Source organism: Zea mays, chromosome 5 (genome assembly GCF_902167145.1).
Source record: "Zea mays cultivar B73 chromosome 5, Zm-B73-REFERENCE-NAM-5.0, whole genome shotgun sequence".
In the NCBI taxonomy this organism is placed as follows: Eukaryota; Viridiplantae; Streptophyta; class Magnoliopsida; order Poales; family Poaceae; genus Zea; species Zea mays.
The window spans coordinates 221,553,421-221,564,234 of record NC_050100.1 but is presented as its reverse complement, the minus strand read 5'-3'; the positions used below and the strand labels follow the sequence as shown (position 1 = coordinate 221,564,234).

At 44.2% G+C, this 10,814-nt stretch overlaps 1 pseudogene across 1 annotated transcript; it reads left to right on the top strand.

Annotated features, from left to right (window-relative positions):
* Nucleotides 1–8,929: 8,929 nt before the first annotated feature.
* On the top strand, nt 8,930–10,643 carry LOC103627848 (uncharacterized; annotated as a pseudogene). Its single transcript, NR_157327.1, has 2 exons — nt 8,930–8,992; nt 9,449–10,643. The product of NR_157327.1 is annotated as an uncharacterized protein (transcript).
* The last annotated feature ends 171 nt before the right edge of the window (nt 10,644–10,814 follow it).

Genomic DNA, 10,814 nt, shown 5'->3' with positions numbered 1-10,814 from the left:
CAAGAGCTCAAAAGAACACGGCAAATCTCTCTCTCTCTAATCACTAAAGCCTTGAGTGGAATTGGAGAGGATTTGATCTCTTTGGTGTGTCTAGAATTGAATGCCTAGCTCTTGTAAGTGGTTGAGAAGTGGAAAACTTGGATGCAATGAATGGTGGGGTGGTTGGGGTATTTATAGCCCCAACCACCAAATGTGGTCGTTGGGAGGCTGCCTGTTCGATGGCGCACCGGACAGTCCGGTGCACACCGGACTGTCCGGTGCCCCCTGCCACATCATCACTGCCGTTGGATTCTGACCGTTGAAGCTTCTGACTTGTGGGCCCGCCAGGGTGTCCGGTGCACACCGGACAGGTACTGTTTGCTGTCCGGTGTGCCAGTATGGGCGCGCCTGCCTTCTGCGCGCGCTGCGCGCGCATTTAATGCGCCGCAGGTAGCCGTTGGCGCCGACTAGCCGTTGCTCCGGAGTTGCACCGGACAGTCCGGTGCACACCGGACATGTCCGGTGAATTATAGCGGACTAGCCGTTGGAGTTTCCCGAAGCTGGCGAGTTCCTAAGGCCGCTCCTCCTTGGCGCACCGGACACTGTCCGGTGTACACCGGATAGTCCGGTGAATTATAGCGCGAGTGCCTCTGGAAATTCCCGAAGGTGGCGAGTTCAAGTTGGAGTCCTCTGGTGCACCGGACACTGTCTGGTGGTGCACCGGACACTGTCCGGTGTACACCGGACAGTCCGGTGCTCCCAAGCCAGAGGGCCTTCGGTTCCCACTTTGCTCCTTTGTTGAATCCAAAACTTGGTCTTTTTATTGGTTGAGTGTGAACCTTTTAGCACCTGTATAACTTATGCACTAGAGCAAACTAGTTAGTCCAAAGATTTGTGTTGGGCAATTCAACCACCAAAATTATATAGGAACTAGGTGTAAGCCTAATTCCCTTTCACCACCCCGTGCTCGTCTTGTTTGTTGCGGAACACCCACTTGGTTCCCACAACATTTTGCTTGGGACGAGGCACCAGTGTCCAAACTTCATTTCTTTTGAAGTTGTTGAGCTCCTCCTGCATGGCCAACACCCAGTCCGGATCTAGCAAGGCCTCTTCTACCCTGAAAGGCTCAATAGAAGAGACAAAGGAGTAATGCTCACAAAAATTAACTAATCGAGATCGAGTAGTTACTCCCTTGCTAATATCACCCAAAATTTGGTCGACGGGATGATCCCTTTGAATCATTGCTCGAACTTGGGTTGGAGGTGCCGGTTGTGCTTCTTCCTCCATCACATGATCATCTTGTGCTCCCCCTTGATCACACGCCTCCTGTTCATCATCTTGAGTTGGGGGTTGCACCATTGTTGAGGAAGAAGGTTGATCTTGTTCATCTTGTTCCTGTGGCCGCACATCTCCAATCATCATGGTGCGTATTGCGGTCGTTGGAACTTCTTCTTCATCTACATCATAAAAATCAACAACTTGCTCTCTTGGAGAGCCATTAGTCTCATCAAATACAACGTCGCTAGAGACTTCAACCAAACCCGATGATTTGTTGAAGACTCTATACGCCTTTGTATTTGAGTCATAACCTAACAAAAACCCTTCTACGACTTTGAGAGCAAATTTGGAATTCCTACCCTTCTTCACTAGAATGTAGCATTTACTCCCAAAAACTCGAAAATACGAAACATTGGGTTTGTTACCGGTTAGTAGCTCATACGACGTCTTCTTGAGGAGGCGATGAAGGTAGACCCTGTTGATGGCGTGGCAAGTCGTGTTCACGGCTTCCGACCAAAAGCGCTCGGGGGTCTTGAACTCTCCAAGCATCGTCCTCGCCATGTCTATAAGCGTCCTGTTCTTCCTCTCTACCACACCATTTTGCTGTGGTGTGTAGGGAGCGGAGAACTCGTGCTTGATCCCTTCCTCCTCAAGGTACTCCTCCACTTGAAGGTTCTTGAACTCAGACCCATTGTAGCTCCTTATCTTTTTCACCTTGAGCTCAAACTCGTTTTGAGCTCTCCTTAGGAAGCGCTTGAGGGTCCCTTGAGTTTCATATTTATCCTGCAAAAAGAATACCCAAGTGAAGCGGGAAAAGTCATCAACTATAACAAGACCATACTTACTTCCTCCTATACTTAGATAGGCGACGGGTCCGAATAGGTCCATGTGAAGCATCTCCAAAGGTCTTGATGTGGTCATCACATTTTTGGTGTGATGAGAGCTTCCCACCTGTTTGCCTGCTTGACAAGCTGCACAAGGTCTATTTTTTTCGAATTGCACATTAGTTAAACCTATCACGTGTTCTCCCTTTAGAAGCTTGTGAAGGTTCTTCATCCCCACATGTGCTAAGCGGCGATGCCACAGCCAGCCCATGGTAGTCTTAGCAATTAAGCATGCATCTAGACCGACCTCCTCTTTTGCAAAATCAACTAAGTAAAGTTTGTCGTCTAATACACCCTTAAAAGCTAGTGAACCATCACTTCTTCTAACGACAGACACATCTACATTTGTGAATAGACAATTATATCCCATATTGCATAATTGACTAACAGATAACAGATTATATCCAAGAGACTCAACTAAAAACACATTAGATATAGAGTGCTCTGATGAAATAGCAATTTTACCTAAGCCTTTTACCTTGCCTTGATTCCCATCACCGAATATTATTGAATCTTGGGAATCCTTGTTTTTGACGTAGGAGGTGAACATCTTCTTCTCCCCCGTCATATGGTTTGTGCATCCGCTGTCGATAATCCTGCTTGATCCCCCGGATGCATAAACTTGCAAGGCAAATTTAGGCTTGGGTCTTAGGTACCCAACTCTTGTTGGGTCCTACAAGGTTAGTCACAATTGTCTTAGGGACCCAAATGCAAGTTTTGTCTCCCTTGCATTTTGCCCCTATTTTCTAGCAACTATCTTCCTATCCTTTCTACAAATGGCAAAGGAAGCATTTAAAGCATGATATATGGTAGAAGGTCCAATAATTTTCCTAGGAACATTAACACCATTTCTCCTAGGCACATTTCTACCATGCATACAGGAAGAACTAGAAGCAAACATAGCATATGAATCATAAACATGTGAATCAAAAGAATCATAACTTCTATTTGCATTTCTAGCATGTCTCCTATCATGATACATAAAAGCATGGTTCTTTTTAGCACTACTAGCCATAGGGGCCTTCCCTTTCTCCTTGGCGGGGATGGGAGCCTTATGGCTTGTTAAGTTCTTGGCTTCCCTCTTGAAACCAAGTCCATCCTTAATTGAGGGGTGTCTACCAATCGTGTAGGCATCCCTTGCAAATTTTAACTTATCAAATTCACTTTTGCTAGTCTTAAGTTGGGCATTAAGACTAGCCACTTCATCATTCAATTTAGAAATTGAAACTAGGTGTTCACTACAAGCATCAACATTAAACTCTTTACACCTAGTGCAAATCACAACATGTTCTACACAAGATGTTGATTCATTAGCTATTTCTAATTTAGCATTCAAGTCATCGTTTATGCTTTTTAAACTAGAAATAGAGTCATGGCATGTAGACAATTCACAAGAAAGCATTTCATTCCTCTTTATTTCTAAAGCAAGGGATTTTTGAGCTTCTACAAACTTACCATGTTCATCATATAAGAGATCCTCTTGCTTTTCTAGCAATCTATTCTTATCATTCAAAGCATCAATCAATTCATTTATTTTATCCACCTTGGTTCTATCTAGACCCTTGAATAAACATGAATAATCTATTTCATCATCATCACTAGACTCATCCTCACTTGAAGAAACATAAGTACTAGTGTTATGAGCACTTACCTTCTTTTCCCTTGCCATGAGGCAAGTGTGATGCTCGTTGGGGAAGAGGGATGATTTGTTGAAGGCAGTGGCGGTGAGTCCTTCGTTGTCGGAGTCGGACGACGAACAATCCGAGTCCCACTCCTTGCCAAGATGTGCCTCGCCTTTTGCCTTCTTATAATTCTTCTTCTTCTCCCTCTTGTTCCCTTGTTCCTGGTCACTATTATTGTCGGGACAATTAGCAATAAAATGACCAACCTTACCACATTTGATGCATGAGCGCTTCCCCTTTGTCTTGGTCTTGCCTGGCTGCCCCTTGCGACCCTTTAGCGCCGTCTTGAAGCGCTTGATGGTGAGGGCCATCTCTTCATCATTGAGCCCGGCCGCCTCAACTTGCGCCACCTTGCTAGGTAGCGCCTCCTTGCTCCTCGTTGCCTTGAGAGCAATGGGTTGAGGCTCATGGATTGGACCGTTCAACGCGTCGTCGACATATCTTGCCTCCTTGATCATCATTCACCCGCTTACAAATTTCCCAAGAACTTCTTCGGGCGACATCTTGGTGTACCTAGGATTTTCACGGATATTGTTCACCAAATGTGGATCAAGTACAGTAAAGGACCTTAGCATTAGACGAACGACGTCGTGGTCCGTCCATCGTGTGCTTCCGTAGCTCCTTATCTTGTTGATGAGGGTCTTGAGCCGGTTGTATGTTTGGGTTGGCTCCTCTCCCCTGATCATTGCGAATCTTCCAAGCTCGCCCTCCACCAACTCCATTTTGGTGAGTAAGGTGACGTCATTCCCCTCATGTGAGATCCTGAGGGTGTCCCAGATCTGCTTGGCATTGTCCAAGCCGCTCACCTTATGATACTCGTCCCTGCACAAAGAGGCTAACAACACAGTAGTAGCTTGTGCATTTCTATGAATCTGTTCATTGATAAACATAGGACTATCCGAGCTATCAAATTTCATTCCACTTTCCACAATCTCCCATATGCTCGGATGGAGAGAGAACAGGTGACTACGCATTTTGTGGCTCCAAAATCCGTAGTCCTCTCCATCAAAGTGAGGAGGTTTGCCAAGTGGAATGGAGAGCAAATGAGCATTTGTACTTTGCGGAATACGAGAGTAGTCAAAAGAAAAGTTCGAATTAACCGGTTTCCTTCTCTCGTAGTCGTTGTCGCGTTGTCCTTTTGGGAAGAAGTGGACTCGTCGCTGTCGTCGTAGTAGACGATCTCCTTGATACGCCTTGTCTTCTTCTTCTTCCCATCCTTTCGTTTGTGCCCCGAGCTCGAGTCGGTAGGCTTGTCATCCTTCGGCTCGTTGACGAAGGACTCCTTCTCCTTATCATTGATCACAATCCTCTTGCCCTTAGGATCCATCTCTTCGGGCGGTTAGTCCCTTTCTTGAAGAGAACGGCTCTGATACCAATTGAGAGCACCTAGAGGGGGGGTGAATAGGTGATCCTGTAAAACTTGAACTTAATGCCACAAAAACATGGTTAAGCGTTAGCGCAGTATTGCCAAGTGGCTAGAGAAGAGTCTTAGCGAAACACAATAACCACAATAGAATCAACACAGGTAGACACAGTGGTTTATCCCGTGGTTCAGCCAAGTACAACACTTGCCTACTTCCACGTTGTGGCGTCCCAACGGACGAGGGTTGCAATCAACCTCTCTCAAGCGGTCCAAAGACCCACTTGAATACCACGGTGTTTGCTTTTCTTTTCTATATCCCGTTCGCGAGGAATCTCCACAACTTGGAGTCTCTCGCCCTTACAAAGATGTTCACAAAGAAGCACAGAGTAAGGGAGGGATTAGCAACTCACACAAGACACAAAGATCACAGCAAATACGCACACACAAGACCCAGACTTAAGCTCAAAAGACTAGCACACTAGAACGGAGCTCAAATCTCTAGAATGTCGAACAAGTGCGCAAGAATGGAGTATGAGTGATCAAGAGTGCTCAAGGAATGCTTGGTATATTCCTCCATGCGCCTAGGGGTCCCTTTTATAGCCCCAAGGCAGCTAGGAGCCGTTGAGAGCAATCCGGGAAGGCAATTCTTGCCTTCAGTCGCCTGGCGCACCGGACAGTCCGGTGCACCACCGGACACTGTCCGGTGCGGATTTCTTTCCTTCTCTGGTGAAGCCGATCGTTGGCGCCTTGGAGCCGTTGGCGCATCGGACACTGTCTGGTGCACACCGGACAGTCCGGTGCCCCTCCCGACCGTTGGCTTGGCCACGTGTCTCGCGCGGATCGTGCAGCCGACCGTTGGCACGGCCGACCGTTGGCTCACCGGACAGTCTGGTGCACACCGGACAGTCCGGTGAATTATAGCCGTACGCCGTTAATTCCTTCCCGAGAGCAGCAAGTTCGCCTGAGCCAGCCTGGCGCACCGGACACTGTCCGGTGCACCCAGACAGAGCTGGCTTTGGCTGAAACAAAGCTATCTCTTTCCAATTTGTTTTCTCCTGTTTCCAGAACTTAGACACAATACATTAGTCTCTAAAACAATGTACTAAGTCTGAGAAACATACCTTTACTTGATTTGTACTTTGTTCACCATTTGACACTTAGGCACTCGTGTTGGACACTAAATCACTAAAACACTTAGAATGGCCCAAGGGCACATTTCCCTTTCATCAACCTCATCGGAGCTACAAAATTGCCACCCGTCGTCGCCACGTCTGTCCGCACTGCCTGGAGGGGTAAGTATCCATTACTCGTGTTCGTCTAGAGTAGGGTATCATGTAGCGCTTACCAATTCAAAATTTAGCGCATTAATTCCGTGATCTGGGCGACGGTTCATGGCGCCGCCGCGCCGATGCTCTACGTCGTCGTGCTTCTTTGGTAAGTGAGGGAAGAAAGGTGCGGACCGTCCGATGTGTCCTGGGCGGTCTAGATTAGAAGTTGGGATACCCGTTCGCGCGATTGCATCGGGGCCGTTAGGATTACATCGTGTAATCAATAATCACATTTTTTTAATTTTTTATAAGACTTATTTAAAAAAACACTAGCATTAAAACTATTGGCTTAATATCATTAGCATAGTTATGAAAATATTTTTATAATATAACTATTTAGAGTCAAATTTTAATAGTATCGTATAATCTCTCCGTCTCAATTTATAATTCATTTGACTTTTTAGTCTAAATTTAATCGGCTTGTCTTCTTAAAAAAATCATAACTATTATTAATTGTTATTGTGATATCATTTAGCATGTAATACTTCTTAAGTATAGCTGTGAATTCATAGTTATTTTGGTGAGTATACCTTAAGTACAGCTTTGATTTTTTGCAATTTTTTTTGAATAAAACGAGCCGATCAAATTTGATAAATAAAATTCAAACAAATTATAGATGATGGAGTATAAATTTTACTAAAATTACGGAAGTCTCACTTGATCGTAACTTTAAACTCCTATTTCACCACGTTACGCAGTGAGGAAATGAAGCGGTAACATCTCCTGAAATTTGGCATGGAAGGAGTGCATCGTCCGAAAAAATAGATTTTTTTTTGCCACGTGAGTGGGGGAGCATCTCCAAAGGAATAGTTGAATGACTCATTAAGTTAAATTTTGACTATTCAATAACATTATTACTTTCTAGCAGATTAGTCATCTAACTCGCTAACTTATTTGGCTCTTTAAATTGATCCTACGTGTAGCTAAATTTAGCTACCACTTGTACTAGTCAAACTAAATAGAGAATCCGTTGAAGTCACATGTTATAAATAAAGTTTGTTGGTAATATTTATATAGAGATAAAAAGAGTGTCAAACAGAGAGCGAAAAAAATGTCATTTCGAGATGCTCCGAGTCAGTGAGATCTTGTCAAACCTGTGTGGGAACGAGAAAATACGGTAGAACCTGGGAGTTTTAAACATTCCAGACCTCCAAACAGAGCCAAGTTTATTGTTTTCAATTTCAACGCGGAGGTGTCACCACCTATCTCAACACGCCGCCTCTGCGCGTGCGTGACTCCAGTTCAGATGTGGCCACCGTGCCGTCCAAATGGTCCGGGGACTCGTGACAAATTGCATGGACCGTTCGTGTTCTCCGAGAAAATAGAAAAATCACGCGTCCTATCTCGAGATTCCACGCGTCGGCCGTGATGGCTAGTCGTCCTCGTTGCCGGAGACTGATATCACAATTTTTATTACTCCTATCTGCCGGTGCCAGGGCGCAGAGATCACGTTGAGCTATCATCAGTTCATCGTGGGGATTAAGACTATTTTCAACACTTTACCCATATTCGTACTCATATTTAAACTTCATTATATAAATAATATATCCTGTAAAAGATCAGATAATATTGTTAAGTAAATCAAGTAATGTAGATTCAATTCAAACCTCTATTCAAATACAAACTTCGTGATACAAGCATATAGTAAAGGATGGCAATGAGTTTAAAATCTGCGGGCAGAGAATTTTTAAACCCACGCCTGTACCAATACGCACAAGCTTACTGCGGGTGGCACAAACCCATAGATATACCTGCAGACACATATGTTTATATATATTATCTATATATACATATATTTATACACACATATAATACATATACAGATATGTATATAATATATATATATATATATATATATATATATATATATGCGCACACATATATAACACAGATATATGCGTACATATATATATATATATATATCTATTGCAGGTGCGCAGGTTTAAAACGGGTATAACATTTTCTTACGCGCGAGAAAAAAACCCTATCAGGTTAAGAATCAAACCCGCATCAGTAACCGCGGGTATAAACTCATACAAAAACCCGCACTCTATAAGGTTTTTACCCACGCATACGCGGGTAAATTGTGTCTGTTGCAATCCTAAACATATGCACCTGCAAGACAACTATATACTCCTTTGATTTGCTCTAGCTTAATAAAAGTCGCTAGTTATTTTTTTAATAACTTGATGTAATAATTTGTTTAACAAATGGTTCTGCAAAACTACTCCCTACTAGATATGCTTGTTTCTTTCTATATATTAAAGCAGGGCGTAAATCTGCAATCTGGTGAGGCCACACCAGCGTATTGTATTGTAGCCACACGATCATGCTTCAACGGTCAGGGACGCATATGAGGCAGCTCCTCCAATCGACGGAGTCTTCTAGATGCCGCACGAAAAAGGCAGAGAAAGAATAACAGAACTGCTTTGTCTTCGTCGTCAGACTAAGCTCGACCAAAGCGACTGTGGTCTGCGGGTACGGTCCTCCCTGGCTCCCTCCATCCGCCTCTCTCCCCGCGCGCACCTTTGCCTTGGGGTTCAGTGCTCGCCTCGCATATCGCCTCACTGCCACCCATGTCTTGGAGAAAGCACAATTCACATCGTCGAGCTCCTCCGGCACTAAGTAGCATCTCTGGATGAACTGCGGTCATACTTTCATGCTCGTGCCACCACAGATCCTATGGCACCCAGGTGCTTCAGATATCTCACTCCAACTCTATTCATGTGCCTAGGTACATGTTCGTCGACCGCCCACCAGCATACGCTCACAAACATAGTGCACTAGCCCTTTACCCTCTTACTGTTTGTTGAAATTTCTCTTAGAAAATGTTCTCAGGATTTTTTCAATAAGCTTTGGAACCTAAGTAGCTGGTTAAAATACAGTGGTCCCAATGAATTCTGAACCAATGATGTCTGAATTTGAGATTTGTAGGGACCAACCGAGTTGACTCAGGAGGCCAAATGAAGAAAGTTTAGTGCATGACATGCAGTTCTAAGGATCCAAAAACACAAGGCTGGGGATAGCTTTTGAAGAACTACACTACAGTGACCTTATGGTCATCTTCCATGTTGTTACAGTGTGAGATATCGGGCCTTTGATAATTTCTTTTGGCCAGTCTGCTTTCAGGACCAGGCGGGCTGCAGTAGGTATCTATTCTACATAATTATTATTTTTCAGTTCATTCTTCAACGAGTTTGTTGTCTCTGGCATTTACAATTTTCTGAAGCAATCCAGCATCGCACAAGATCAAAGCGCTCTGAGAAGGTAAAGAACCATTATCTATCATTCAGCCATGCATCGCTTGACGAAGGTACCGGTTTTTTTGGCAAGGATAGTAAGTACTGATGCACTTTAGGAATGGAAAAGATATTATGCTCACGGTTGCTTTCAAACTTATATATGTCGACTTCAGAATTTCACATACCTACAAAAGATTAGAAATAAATATTTAACATATGTGTGTACTTCTTAAAAAACACTATTGAAATTAACACCATGTATTTATTTGTTTATTAATTGGAACCAACTACTGTTACAGATGAAGATAAGGTGTACTTTTAATAACTGTTTCAAGCATGTTACCGAGACTTAAACTTAGAAATTCATATACCCTAGGGCAAGCTGATATGTTCACTCATTGTTTTTTTTTTGCAACGCGTTATTTTTTTCATTGAGACTAATATTTTATTGCTTTGGTGCATATATATATATATACTTTAAGTGTGTGCATATATATATACATTGTTGTTATGTACTCCATCCGTTTCTTTTTATTTGTCGTCGAGTAGTTTAAATTTGTACTAACGGACGACATATATTAAGGAACGGAGGGAGTATTGACCAAAGGCTCGCGCTTGCGCGAGTCAGTTACTAGTTCCAATTATAACCCACGCTACGAACAGAACACATTCGCATCTGCGGCACGGCGGCAGAGATACTGCTTGTCCCAAGAAAATAACCAAAAAATTGGAGTTCAATCCTCAACGGCAGCTCATCAGAGACGAACGCCACCGCATCTTCCGGGCCCACCCATGTGATCTACTACAACGTGGGGCAAGAACCCCACCCCACCGACCCATCTCCACCCAGGCTCACAGACACATGGTCCCACGCAGCAATAAAGCTGCAGATGGCCCACCAGCAGTGGGGGAGGGACCAAGCCAGCTGGCGACCACTTCGCGCGCTTCGAGGCACCTCTGGCACCCACGTCCGCTGGCCGCTTTTTATCTCCGCGATAACGTTCCCGCGGTCTATTTACAGGACTGCCACGACCGGCCAGCCGATTTCTTCTCTCTCG